The 13,672-nt window shown below is 34.7% G+C and overlaps 1 pseudogene; it reads left to right on the forward strand.

Annotated features, from left to right (window-relative positions):
* Positions 1-6,155: 6,155 nt before the first annotated feature.
* On the forward strand, positions 6,156-7,002 carry LOC125682868 (uncharacterized; annotated as a pseudogene).
* The last annotated feature ends 6,670 nt before the right edge of the window (positions 7,003-13,672 follow it).

A 13,672-nucleotide genomic window follows, 5' to 3' on the forward strand; every position in this document is an offset into this window, starting at 1 on the left:
TTGCAACGAGCTTGGCTCTAGTTATGTCTATATTTATCTAAACCACATTAGCACAGGTGTTTGAAGATTTATAATAATGATGTAGTTAGTGGCACCGATCAAAATGGTTGTGATAATGAAAGTACATACGACTTTACCATTTTCAGTCATTTGAATGTGTTACGGACTTCATTTTATGAATTGGGGTAAGAAATGCATTTTAGAAATATCTTATGCTGCACATTCTATGTAATAGCTTGTTGCAATGTTCAAACATTCTGTTTAATCGTTAACTGAAAAAAAATTTGAATGTGGCGAAAAACATCAAACCAATCAATCAATCAATCTGTTTTAATCGTATAGTGCCAGAGCCCAGCTAAAAGTCGACCAATTAATAATACACATTTTTCCGAATTCATTTCTGCATATCTTGGGAAGCATACGGAATTTCGGTAGTAATGTAGTTGATTACGTATGAATATATTAGAATACAAAGTAGAATTTCATATTCATTTAGTTTATTGTTTTTACATCAGCTAACTTGGGTACCCTATATTTAGAGTTCTATACCTTTACTCTTTAATAATACATTCAACCCCAAGCGATGCAACTGCCTGTGTTAGCGGTGGGGGACAATAATACATGCATATATATGTTCATTAGCACAAGAGAGAGGTGGGGCATAATGTGTACAAAGATATGATTATGTATGAGAGATTTGGATATTTAAAAAAGAGGTTGTTGCACCGAAGCGGGAATTTTCCCTAATCGGAGCTCCGTGCCAGCACTCGTGATGTAGAACTTACCTTCATCCATATTTATAGTCTTATTGCGTATTTGCCATTTAAAGACCTGTAGGATTCCTCAGTACTAAGGGCAAGCCTAATACATTTTATGTGTCAATACATTAAATATGTAGTCTAAACAACTTTTGAAATCGTGAAAATGACATTGTCTTTTTTCCCTGAGTATCAGATACAATAAATACGGTTACATGTCACGAGTGTATCAAATATTTAATATTTTGTACTACTAGTACAGTCTAAAAGCTCTTATACTCGTATGGATTATTTTCTACAATCAACAGTTGGCAATTGAAAATAACTCTGACCAAAAAAAACCAACAAAATATGAGAAGTTTAATACGCGTTAATAAAGTTCAACATATGCTATTCGAAGTACATGCACCTGAAAACATTGATTCACCATTACATATGTAGCAATTTGCTACTGGAATACATATCATCTTATCCACTCAAACTGTTTAACGGTTATTTAACTTGTTTGGCCTTAAAGTTTGCAAAGTACACAACGGTTTTTCGTAAAAGGCACCATGCCTATGTCAACATCTTTCACTCAGAAAAACATACAAGTTCTAGTTAGCAGCCTTGACTATTAAAATAGGTATTGCATGCTGTTTTCGGCGTGTTTATTGAGAGTCCTATTCACAAACTAAACAGTGTCTAGGTTGGAAGCTTATTTCAAACTCAGCACATGGTAATAAACAGAGATTTGACATGAAACATTTATAAAAACTAGAAGCGTGTTTCAATTAAGAAAAAAAAAATCTAGATGGAAAACGTAATATGAAAAAAAAAATGTGTTCGCGAGGGAGTCGAACCCGGTCGTTTTAAAAAAAAGACATCGCTACCTATAATAGTTGACAACCTTATCCACTTAACCACACAGTAGACCATGCATTACTAAGGAAAATTAACGTACAGGAGAAGCTGAAAATAATATCAGTGAAGTCGTTTCGATGTTTTGAAATTGACAACAAAAAACCAAAGCAAAATTTCAAAGCGACAGTTTTTTTAGAGGAAAACTTGAAGAACAAGTTCAAGCTAAATTTATTTTGTTTCACGGAGGCAGTTTTTCTGAAATTCGGGGATTAAAAAATCATAGAAATCGCTTATTGCTTGATTTAACCTTGAATTAGTTTGTCTAATTTTTGTCAATGCACGTCTTTTAACTTATTTTCAAAAATGTTGGAATCAAGACATAAGTTCCACAATTGGTTTTATCATATATTTGAATCACTGAATTTTGTCAATCTTTCATGCCTTACCTTTAGGGAAATTAACATGAGACGTGCAACACCTTTAGGGAAATTAACATGAGACGTGCAACACCTTCTTTACCTGTTAGGGAAGACAGCAGACAAACTCCGGAATTTTAGAAATAAATATACAAATTTTTATTCATGCCTTAAAGTTTGCTTTTGTCATTAATTCTCTCAATTTCAGTGCATTTGGTAATACATGGAAGCCAAATATTCCTTCCGTAAAGTGGATAGGGATTTACATTCCAAGATAAAGTGGTAGTTCACTAAAATATTAGTGCTAAATTGGCTGTCCAAATGAGAGTATAAAAACAATTAAAATCAAAATTGTTGACAAATATCCGCGCGAACCAGCTGATTCTCGAAGGAGCGTAAAAACAGCAGTAGCCTTTCTATGCGGTTTTCTCCGTGCTGCACCTTAATTAGGATTATACACCATCCATTGTACTAAAGTAAAGTTTAGTTAAAAATTCTCCATCCATGCATCGGTGTCAGCGGGTCCAATCTCCGTAACACCCTTAAAATTAACAGCACAGTACCCATCTACCATTGTCGAAAAAATTCAAAGACAAGTTCCATAGAAAGTTTTAATGGGCGGAAGAATACAGCTGTATAATACATCGAACATCTGCAATAAAATGAAAAATACACATCTGATGTTCATGTTGATGATACTTTCAAGAAATGAGAAAATATTCTATAGGGTCTAAATCGTACCGGGGTAATACCCGGAAAAATCATTATCGTTAAATACATACAGCGCATTGGACATTTTAAAGTTGTAATGGATAAGAAAGACGTCAAACCAATGTTTTCAAAACACGCACACACAAAAATCCATAAATTGATCTTGATGATTGACCAAAGCCTCGAGCCTATAACAGATATGCATTAGCTCTCATTGACGTGGAATACATTTGATTGCGGTACATTGAGACCCTGGTAATAAAGTTACATAGTAATGGTTGAAATCGGTGCTGAACAATGAAATCAGATTCGGTTGATGCCCATTGGAATATGCTCTTGTCAAGTAACTTGTTCTTTTCCCAGGGGTTTGACGGATAAGATACATTTTATATGTAACTGGTGGCCAATGTAATCATGAATCTAGCTTAGACGCCGTGTGCCTAATTAAAAGCTACATCCAACGACCAACCAAGTTTGCTGACCCCCACCCTTCTTAATCAATTCCTAGCCATGAAATACTTATGAAAGTACACGTGGATCCCTCGATCGTGGAACATTCAGAATAAACAATTCAATTCGAGGGGCTGGTGTTCTTGTCCTTGTGTTATCGAACTACCCGGTATCTCACCTTTTTATGGCAAATTCTACCAACACATTGGGTACATGTAACTGCAATCCCTGTAATTCCTTTAAATCTTCACTACTTTCTACAATCATTGAGAAATTCGAAAAAGGTAGAAAATGTGAATGAGATGAATGATTAATGCTTGTATAACAACGCAAAATATCAGTATCCAGTTGTCCAAACGTGATGTAACTTTAACGGACAGTTAAAATCTAGTTAACACTAAATAACACTATCAGTATTCGTTGTCTTCATCTGTACATATCATTAGGGATTCGGATTAGAATAAGTTTTCAGTACCCCTTGCTTGTCTTAAAGGGACTGGTTCATGATTTTTGTCATAAGTGTTTCAGAAATAAACACTATATACAAAGTTTGGCCCCTCCCTGGGGTCAGAACCCCCACCCCGAGGATCATGAAATTTACAATTTTGGTAGAGGCCTTCCAACTCTAGATCACTTTGCATTTAATTTTTTATTACACGTGTGCGGTTCTAGAGAAGAAGATTTTTGAAAAAATTGTCAATTTTGGCAGTTTTTGCCCCGCCCCTAAGGCCCCAGGGGTGCCGCTGTTCTTTCTAAATATCTAGCTATAATAGCTTAGTTACGGACTTCACATATGAAACAAAATTAAAGGTGCAAGCAGTAACTCTGGAGCAAGCGTTTCAGGGTTTATTGACAAAAAATGTTACATGTGTAATTCATAAGTATAGATATGTGTTACCGTCTGATCGATCGACATTTTACCGGGATCTACAAACAGTGAGTCAAAACCATTATTCGAAAACCCTCGGTAGTTCACAGTATAAGAATTAGTCAACTTTCATAAATACTCATTACTATTCAAAATATTTAGTGACATGATCCTTGCATAATTATGTCTCTGAACTCTTCTACACAGTGCACTTTGCTATCCGAATCAAATCATGATCTCCGTTTACGAAAGCTTCGTACAAACCTATTCAAAAATTCTTTCCAGTATTCAGGTGTTAGGTTGTGGAACTAATTGCCATTTACCTGTTTTCAAAAATTACTTATAATTATCATCAGCACCGTAAACCAACGTTTGAAAATCTGTAGTAAATGTAACTACTGCTTTGATTGTATGTACATATGTATTATGTCATTTAAGTTTATTTCTTAATATTGTACATCTATGTACATGTGTTGTAAAAATGCCCTGAGGAAGAATAGAACTCGCGTGTACAGGGTTAACATCTATATATAAAATATTAGTATTAATGTTAGTCCGTTTCAGAAAGGGGGCCTACTGCAAAGGTCCAAAGAAATGTTTTCTGAGTTGCTCCTCTTGACGGGGAAAATAGAGGTAGTTATTCACTCGGAACTACTCGGATGTCTCGCGCACTCAACATTAACCTCGGACGTAATAGGCTTGCAACCATAGCACGCTTTGAATGTTGGGAAGGGAACTATTTCGTTTATAAATTGCGCCAAAGATTGAAAGAACGATTGAAAATGTGCTGCTGAAGCTATAGAACATTTTTGTAGGTATTAATATAAATGAATGATATCATATTTTCTCGCAATGACTTTACAGACACAGTGTATTGGTCCTGCCTCCTATAGCAGGTAAATTAATTAGGCACACCCTATAAATATAATTAATTGTTGGTATCAGTTACGTTGCCTATTTATTGTAAGAAAAAAAGCCATAAAATCTTTCTATTTCAGAGTCTTGGAGGTAAAGATTCCTTAATAGACCTTGTTGACCATATGTAGAGTTTATGTATATACATGCAAGTACATTGCTGGACTTCTTTGATATATAGGTCACGTTTGAGGATGTGATATTCAGTACTTTACAAGCCATACCTTCTATAGCAGGTAAAGCTATTGGGCACACCCTATTGATATTTTGTCATACTAATAGTTGTTTTTGTAGTAAAATATTCTGCATACTTTTCCTCAAGAAAAAAAAATTTCAGGGTGATGTGACTTTAATGTCTATGATGGGAACTCCTTGCATGATAATATCTGACATGGTCAGTGCTACGCTATGTTAGTTTTCTCATGTGACAAGCAAACATGGAGCACAAGATGGAATCTGCAACTCCTCAAAAACTCATCCCATTGAGTTCCTGTTTACTTTGTGCTTCATCATCCAGGAGGTTGCACTCTTTCAGCCAACAGAAGGCTACAAATGAAAATTATCAGGATACAGTTGAGGATTTTTTAGGTAATATTCTTGATCATGACCTATACAGTATACGGAATCAGGGCTTACAATAATGGGAGACAGGAGGCGATATATCACAGTTTCAATGATCAGAATTTACCACTGAATTTCATAATAGGCAAATTAAACTATTGGAGATAATTCTAAAACAACCTCTTCAAATGGATAAATTCAACTCTTCAGTCTTCACTTCGAAATTATTGATAGCCCTGCATGGCACTGAAAAGCTGCACGTTATTTCTGTACATGCCATTTCAAATATAATGCAGTTGAACTTCGGTATCTCGAATATTGGTATCTCAAACACCATGGATTTGTTGATGTAATTTGGAAGTCCAAACCACTCATTATTTAAGTTTTTACCCTTGATATGTCGAATCCTTGGATATCTTGAAGGTTTTCTTGGTCCCATCGATTTAGAGATAGTGAGATTTGACTGTACGTGATAATATATAATATGATTATTGAAAAACTGAGGATTAGTTAATAGTTATGCCTCACCATACATAATGATGTCTCTTTTATTACGAACTCTCTGTGATGTGTAAAGCATTTTGAAAACTTTTTTGGTGCTTTTTAGGAGTGAAAATTCATAATGTCCATGTGATGGTTGGTTTGAAACTTTGTGAGGTTTGTTTCAAGAAATGCTCTGCTGCAGTAGCCTTTGTGAAAGATGCCTTATTAACTTTTAAACAACAAATTGATTCGATGGAACGTACCAAAAGACTTTCAAAAACACCACCATCTGCATTGAAGAAAAACACTGTAGTAGGAAATTTATTAAGTTCTGTTGAGAAGTTGAAAATATTAAACTTAGGCAAAAATTCTACTGAAAACAAATTGTCCAACAAAGAATCTAAAGTTTGTAGATTTTTGTTGTCAGCTGTCAATGAGCCTGAAAACATAACATTGCCTTCTCCAATCTCCATGGGTACCAGACCGTTTGTTTGACCATGGGTACTCAAGATCCCAAGGAGGAGTTGAAAGTGCATGTAATTCTTGTGAATTTAACATTCGACCAGATCATGACTATAGTTTGATTACTGAGGAATCAGAAACCAACACCGATGATGATCTTCAGAGATCCATATCCGCAGTTCATTCATACACTTTATCTGATGAACTAGTGAAGCTGGACGCACAATTGAAAAAACTGTGTCACCCAGGGGTCAGTGTGTTATGGCAACGAAGCCCAGAAGTTTTGATGAATGATAATTGATTTGCTAAAGCTGTAAATGAGTTGGAGTGTAACTGTCCCTCTCTGTTGTATGTGTTGTCTACCTGTCTGGGACACAATGTTTGTGATGAGAATAAGGTTGTGATGATTGGTACCATTTATGGAATCATCTTGCATGCCAGAAACAAGCAGATTTCTGCAGTGCAAAGAATCTACACAGCTCTCGCAATACAGTATCATGCAGACAACAAGGTATTCTTATCATGTTATTTTTAAATTTTATTTTGCAATAGAATTATTGTTTTTTAAATTTATACTAACATGATGTCAAACAAGGAGTATGTGGTTTCATATATGACCTGTGCCTTGTGCATTTTAAACTTTCTATTTTTGACCAATTGCTTCTCCCGTAACTGAAATTATTGTCAACTGACCATAAATATAATAAAAACATGTAATGATAACTTTAGGAACCACAATACTCATTATTTGACATTAAGGACCCCTTTATACACTGCACACTAAAGAGTTATAATTCTCATTTCTGTGGTATTTTTATGCAGTTTAGGTCAACCCTCAGATCTAGAATGTATCAATTGAAATCCCTAGTCTATTCAGTTTGTAATCAATTTATGCATTCTTAACATTCTGTTAGGTCAGAATAGGGTCACTGTCTTGAAACAGTTTCTGGAAGGGGGGGGGGGCTTTGTTGAAAGTGAAATAAATATACTCCATAATTACAACTGTATATGGTATAGTTTTCTAAATTACTCCAACAAAAGTTTGAAGTCTATAGAGGGTCCTTAATTTGGTAGTTTTTACATCATAAGTTATTAATATACAACCACATTATGATGGAAATTAATGCCAGATAAACAGTCAAGTATGTATATATACATTGTCTTTTCTGTCTTAATCAATTGCTAAAGCATTTCTTGTCTAAATATTCAAAAGAAACTTCTTGAATCTTTCCCTAAAGTTTTATTCATCATAAAATGTATTTGATTTTTTAACTGCTCCAGAGGTTGAACCAAGTTCATATTACTTTGTCACATGAATCGAAAAGGCACTTGCTTGAAGACTTTTCGGATTACAGTTCCGACCAAATTGTCAGAAATTGTTCCAATGGTATGGATGGCAAAATTAATGGAGATAATTTAGACTTATTTGTGAAAACAAATGACATCAGAATGAACAATAAAAACAAAGACTTGCACTATTTTGCTACTGGTTTCACATTTGACTGTGTGCGTTTAGACCATCTTGAAGACACAACAGCAGTTGGAGATGCTAACAGCATTGATGCTCAAATGTTTATTCCATCTACAGATGAAATGACTGTGTACCGAAAATCACTTAAGTATTTGATAGGTAGAGAACTGACACAAAATATCAAGGGACTAGATTGGATGAATGCCATCATACCAACACATATTCCCCATGATATGGACAAAGTGATGTGTCAGAAGTCAAATTTTTTTTGGCTTCCTTTACAGTTGAAGAATGAAATGTATCATGATCAGTGCATTCAAATCATGAATGAGTTGGAGAAACATGTGAACACAATCTATTCTAAAGCTGGAAGAGGTATTTTATTATCCTTAATTTATCCAAGGCCATGAAATTTTTGTTTAACATTGCAACATGTAAAATTGAACATGATCGTTATAAATTTTAAAGATACAAATCATCAGAAACATCGCTAGCTAAGACATATAAATTTTTTATGCTAGTGAAAGTAGCTTTGGCTGGTTATATTGGTTTTGATATTCTAATCTCATTTTTATGCCTCCTTTTTTATTTTGCACCTGTCTGGCAGTCGGTTAGTAGACCCAGTGTTGTCTGCTCAAAATCTTGAGAAGTTTTTGCTTGACAAACATCAAACTTGGCACATCTGTAACCCATAAGGAAAAGTTGACCCCTATTGATTTTTAGGGTCACAAATGCCAAGGCTCAAACAACATAGACACTGTAGAAGATATTGTCAGCTTAATATCTAGAGAACCACTTCCTTTACCGACATCAAATTTGGTACACTGGTACCTCTTGAGAAGTACATTAACTTTAATGAGATTTAGGTCTGATAAAGAGCAAACTCAATTAGTATTATGTTTGCCCCTGACCAGTAGGTGACCCATTGGTTTCATTATCATTCTAAATGTCCTTTTTAATATTGCCACATGAGGGGCATATATTTTCTGTTGGCATGTTTTAGTAGTTCATAGACTATGAACTTGCTGGACTTGGCCTTGAATGTTTTACAGGTGGTGAACTGGAGAGATTAAAGATTGTAGTAGGTGGTGATCAGCTGACCAGAGTTAATCTTCAGAGTGCGAAGAACTTGAGAAGAGGATGTTATACTCAAGTTGAGAGACTGGAGCATCTCCATCCAATAATAGTGGAAATGTTTCACACTTTGATGGATTTTCTGGAGGTTGATTGTTAATTTACTTTGAACTATGTACAGCAAAATATCTCCAACTGTTAATTTAAATTACTTTTAAAAGTATAGAGTATCACCATTGAGTGTTTGTTTAATTACCTAGCTATTAAATGTAATTTACAATTGCAAACAATATGAAAATTGCATATTGTTATTAATGGTAACATCAAAGATTTGAACACCAAAAACGCACAAGACTCAGGTCACAGAGGAAATCATGTCTTGCATGTTTCTCAGCCAATCTTTTAAACTGCATGAAAGTATGATATATCAAATAAGTAAAATTTATTTTTCAGAAGTTATTTAAAAGATTTTACTCAACAAAATGTGCTCGCGGTGCTGCAACATTAGCGAATTTGAAACTGCTCATTCAAAGGACAAACGTTAATGGTCAAGTGAAAAGCAGGTTCGAGGTTAGTACCGGTGTTAGATGTATAACGAGTTTCTTAATGCTTTCCCTAAAAATTTCTTCAATGATTTCAGTATTAAGTAAATACATGTGCATCTACATTTAAAGGTTGTAGTCAATGCTGTCCATATTGCATAAGAATGGTACCTTAAAGGTATTTAAAGCTTTTTTTTTTAAATTCCTTTTATTTTATTCATGTATTTCAGGCACATGAAGAGTTTGTACTCCTAGTAGGGAAGGTATACCTTCTGGTTCTTGCAATGAAATTGTTCAAAATGGATAGCATGGAGGATAGTCCTAAACACCCATTGCTGAAAAACAACATGAAGTATACGCAAAACAAACCAAAAGAGGAAATTTTTGATACCATAATGGAGGAGATACTAGACTATAGTTTACCTCATTTTCAGCTTGATGTATGTACATCTTGCTTAAGTTTTTATGTTATTTCCATGTCTATCAAATAATTACTAGAAATATTATGAACTATTTTTCAATGCAGGATGACAAAATGAATACAGAGATATTGGAGTTGGAGGTATCAGTTCCGGCTGCAGAACTTAAAGTGGAAGTTAGTGGCAAAATGGAAGGAAATACTGTATCATTTCCATTATGCTTAAATAGCAAAACTTATGTCTTTTCAACTCACAAAGAGAACAGCTTTACCAAGACTGGCTGGACAGTATGCTTGCCAACTGAAAATGGAATAATGAACATGACAGTAATGCGGTCTCTTAATATTGCTCCAGCAGATGACTTGAACAACTATGTGCGAAACTTTATTCAGTAGTATTATGTTATTCTCAACTTGCAAGATACAATCAAAGAAGGAGACATTTATCGCACTAATGTGATATTGAAAATTATGATCCCTTTCTTTTATAGTCATAGTGCTCTATCAAAGTACTTTGTTGAGTGCATTAACTATATTCTTAAAAGTGAAGTTATGCTCTCTCCAAGACTTGCATTGCGTGTGAGGTTATCATCTTACGTCAACCCTAAAGGAGGCAAAGGAAAGAATAAAGCTGCAGACATTCAGAAAGAGAATGAGGTTAGAGTATCAAAAGATTTCATCAGGGGATTAGGTGCAAACAAGACTGAACATGCCATAGTGACCATCTCAAAGGCAGCCCCTGTTATCAGTGATATGTCAGTCAACTTTGACAGAGTCTTGAAAATCAAGGACAAAGGAACAACACATAAGAAAGGGGACGACCAAACTGATTTGATGACGTTGGTGAATTCCTTAAAACAGTTGCATATATGGAATTATGTTCGAGGCAGAGAACTTTCAAAGTCAAGCAAGGTCACCGAAACACCATTTAACTTTGACAAGAATATGTTCAAACTAAGTGTTTTAACAACGGCAAATCGCCTTAAACTTGGGATACCAATCTCTGATTTGGAAGAAGAGGACATGGATGGAGATAATGGGAATGATGGACAGTGAACTTAACTTGTGATCAATATGACAAGTGTTGTTCCTTTGTCAGTGATTTTCAAGATGTCAATATCTATGCTATTATATTGTACTTAACTCTGTAATTTCATGTTTTGCACTTGTTTACCATTACATTATACTTGTATATGTAAATCTTTTTTCTATATGAAATATGAATATAACAAACAGCAATCATTGTCAAAATTCCATTAGAACAATACAGAGCAGAGCAAACACGGACCTCCAAAAACATCAGAGGTGGGATCACTGGTGCACCCGCAGTCTACTACTTGTCCAATTCTGTTAAACGGATAAATCTGCAGACAGTTCAGTGTGAAAATAATGACCTTACAATTTGTATGAAAAATGTCAGTCAAGATTCGATTGAATGATAAATTGTATTTGCTAACAATGTTAGAATTTGCAAAGGTATTTATTATGTCAAATGAACTGTACCCTAATCAGCATTACATAATGTTTATTACCAGTCACAAATATATGCAAGGTGAAGATAACGAACAGTGATCAATCTCATAACTCCTACAAGCAATACAAAATAGATAGTTGGGCAAACACGGACCCCTGGACACACCAGAGGTGGGATCAGGTGCCTAGGAGGAGTAAGCATCCCCTGTTGACCGGTCACACCCGCCGTAAGCCCCATATCCTGATCAGGTAAACGGAGTTATCCGCAGTCAAAATCAGTGTGCCAAGAACGGCTTAACAATCGGTATGAAACACGTCAGACAGCAGTTGACCCAATGCGAGGTTGTATTGACGAACTAGATCGTTATAACGACCATAGAATTTGCGAAATGCTGACTTCAATCGAGACTGTTGAAATCCCTGTACCATCAACTTGTTTGTTAGTAGCTTACCTCGATTTAAAAACTGTCTATACCCCGAACAAGCTCTTGCATATCGAATCAGTTGAGATATATAAACACCATATGCAGGTGATAATGGAATATTGCTACATAAATGTGGGAAGTTGACGATGGAGAAGCTGAAATCATCCCGTTTGTCATACAGTTGAGTTGTTAGTTTGCCGTTAATGTCTACTTTCAATAAAATATCTAAGTATGAAGCAGAAGTGGACGACTCTGTGGTGTCCTTTATTTCGAGCTCACAGGGATATATCAAATCGACATATGAATGAAAGCTATCATTGTTAATAGACAAAACGTCATCGATATATCTAAAAGTCGAATTGAAGGTCACAGCGAGAGATTTTTTCTTCTCACGTAGAAGTTTTTGAATAAATTCTGCTTCATATGAATACAAAAACAGGTCAGCTAACAAAGGAGCACAATTCGTGCCCATGGGAATTCCAACAGACTGTTGGAAGACCTGATCACCAAAGACCACGAAGATATTGTCAATGAGGAACTCTAGCATATTTTTTATTTCAACTTCAGAGTACTTGTGCGTGGAATCAGAGTGGTGTTTAACAAAGTAAGTTTTTGAATGACTGATCACTAGATATGAATATTTCCGTTTTCCGTTTTTGTTGAGGAAGCAACTGTCTATGATGTCAAAAAGTCTAGTCTTTAATTTATCGTGAGGAATGGTCGTGTATAGTGTTGAAAAGTCATAGGTTTTAATGCTATTGATTTGGGAAAAATTCTGTGATTTCAAGTTTACTAAACGTTCTTTAGAATATTTTAGAATCCACATTTGATTAACACCACTTCTGGCATATGTAGTCGCACAGTAAGTTGGAAGTTTCTCCTTCACAGCTGTTAACATTTTCGTGAGGAGCAAAGATAGGGGCTTGGTAGAGCACTTACATGATCCAGCAATGTATCTTTGTTTGTAAGGGTTGGCAATAACTGCGGTTATGTAAAATATGTTCAGTTTTAAAATCATATTTATGATAGGTCAAAGACCTTTGGCAGTATAAACTATTACCAGTGAAATATGAATGCAATAATGTTCAGTTATAATCTCTTATTGTCATATTTGTCAACATTTTATGTGCAATACATGCACAATTTCTTTTGTATGCAAACATTTGAAATGACATAGAGTCCATAACATTTTATGAGGAACATAATTTAACTGTTTTCATATTGTTTAGTCAACTTACTGATGTGTAGAACTAAAGGTGTACATACATGTACATTGTATATAACAAAAATCAATACAAATGGTGTATTAGTGCTTTGAAAAATGACTAAAGTGATAATTTCCTTTAAAGGACAGATGCTTACCAGCTCTTTTTAAAAATCATGAAAATAAAACTAAAGATATGTTTGAGTATAAATAAATTGAATAAGTTTAGTCGCATAATGTTCCATTATGTCTTAATTGTATAAAATGATAAGAATAATTGTATAAATTTTTGTGGGGGTGGCCAAAATGAATGAATATGAATATCCTAAATCATTTTCAAGCTTTTAATATTTAAGAAATAATTTTCAATTGCTAGGTTCTCTTCTAAATGAGTTGTCCAGACCAATATCCACAGCCCAATGCATCATATAAGAATAAAACAAATTCATACAGAGACTTTGCTCCAAATCTGCCAATTCATGATTACTGCTAAAATGTATGTTTACAGTATACTAAGTTAAATAAATAATACAGACCCTTTTCCACAAAAGAAAAGTTATAAAGCAATATGTATTAACCCTAGGCCTAAGGGCCCTCT

This window comes from Ostrea edulis, chromosome 9, assembly GCF_947568905.1.
Source record: "Ostrea edulis chromosome 9, xbOstEdul1.1, whole genome shotgun sequence".
Taxonomy (NCBI): domain Eukaryota; kingdom Metazoa; phylum Mollusca; class Bivalvia; order Ostreida; family Ostreidae; genus Ostrea; species Ostrea edulis.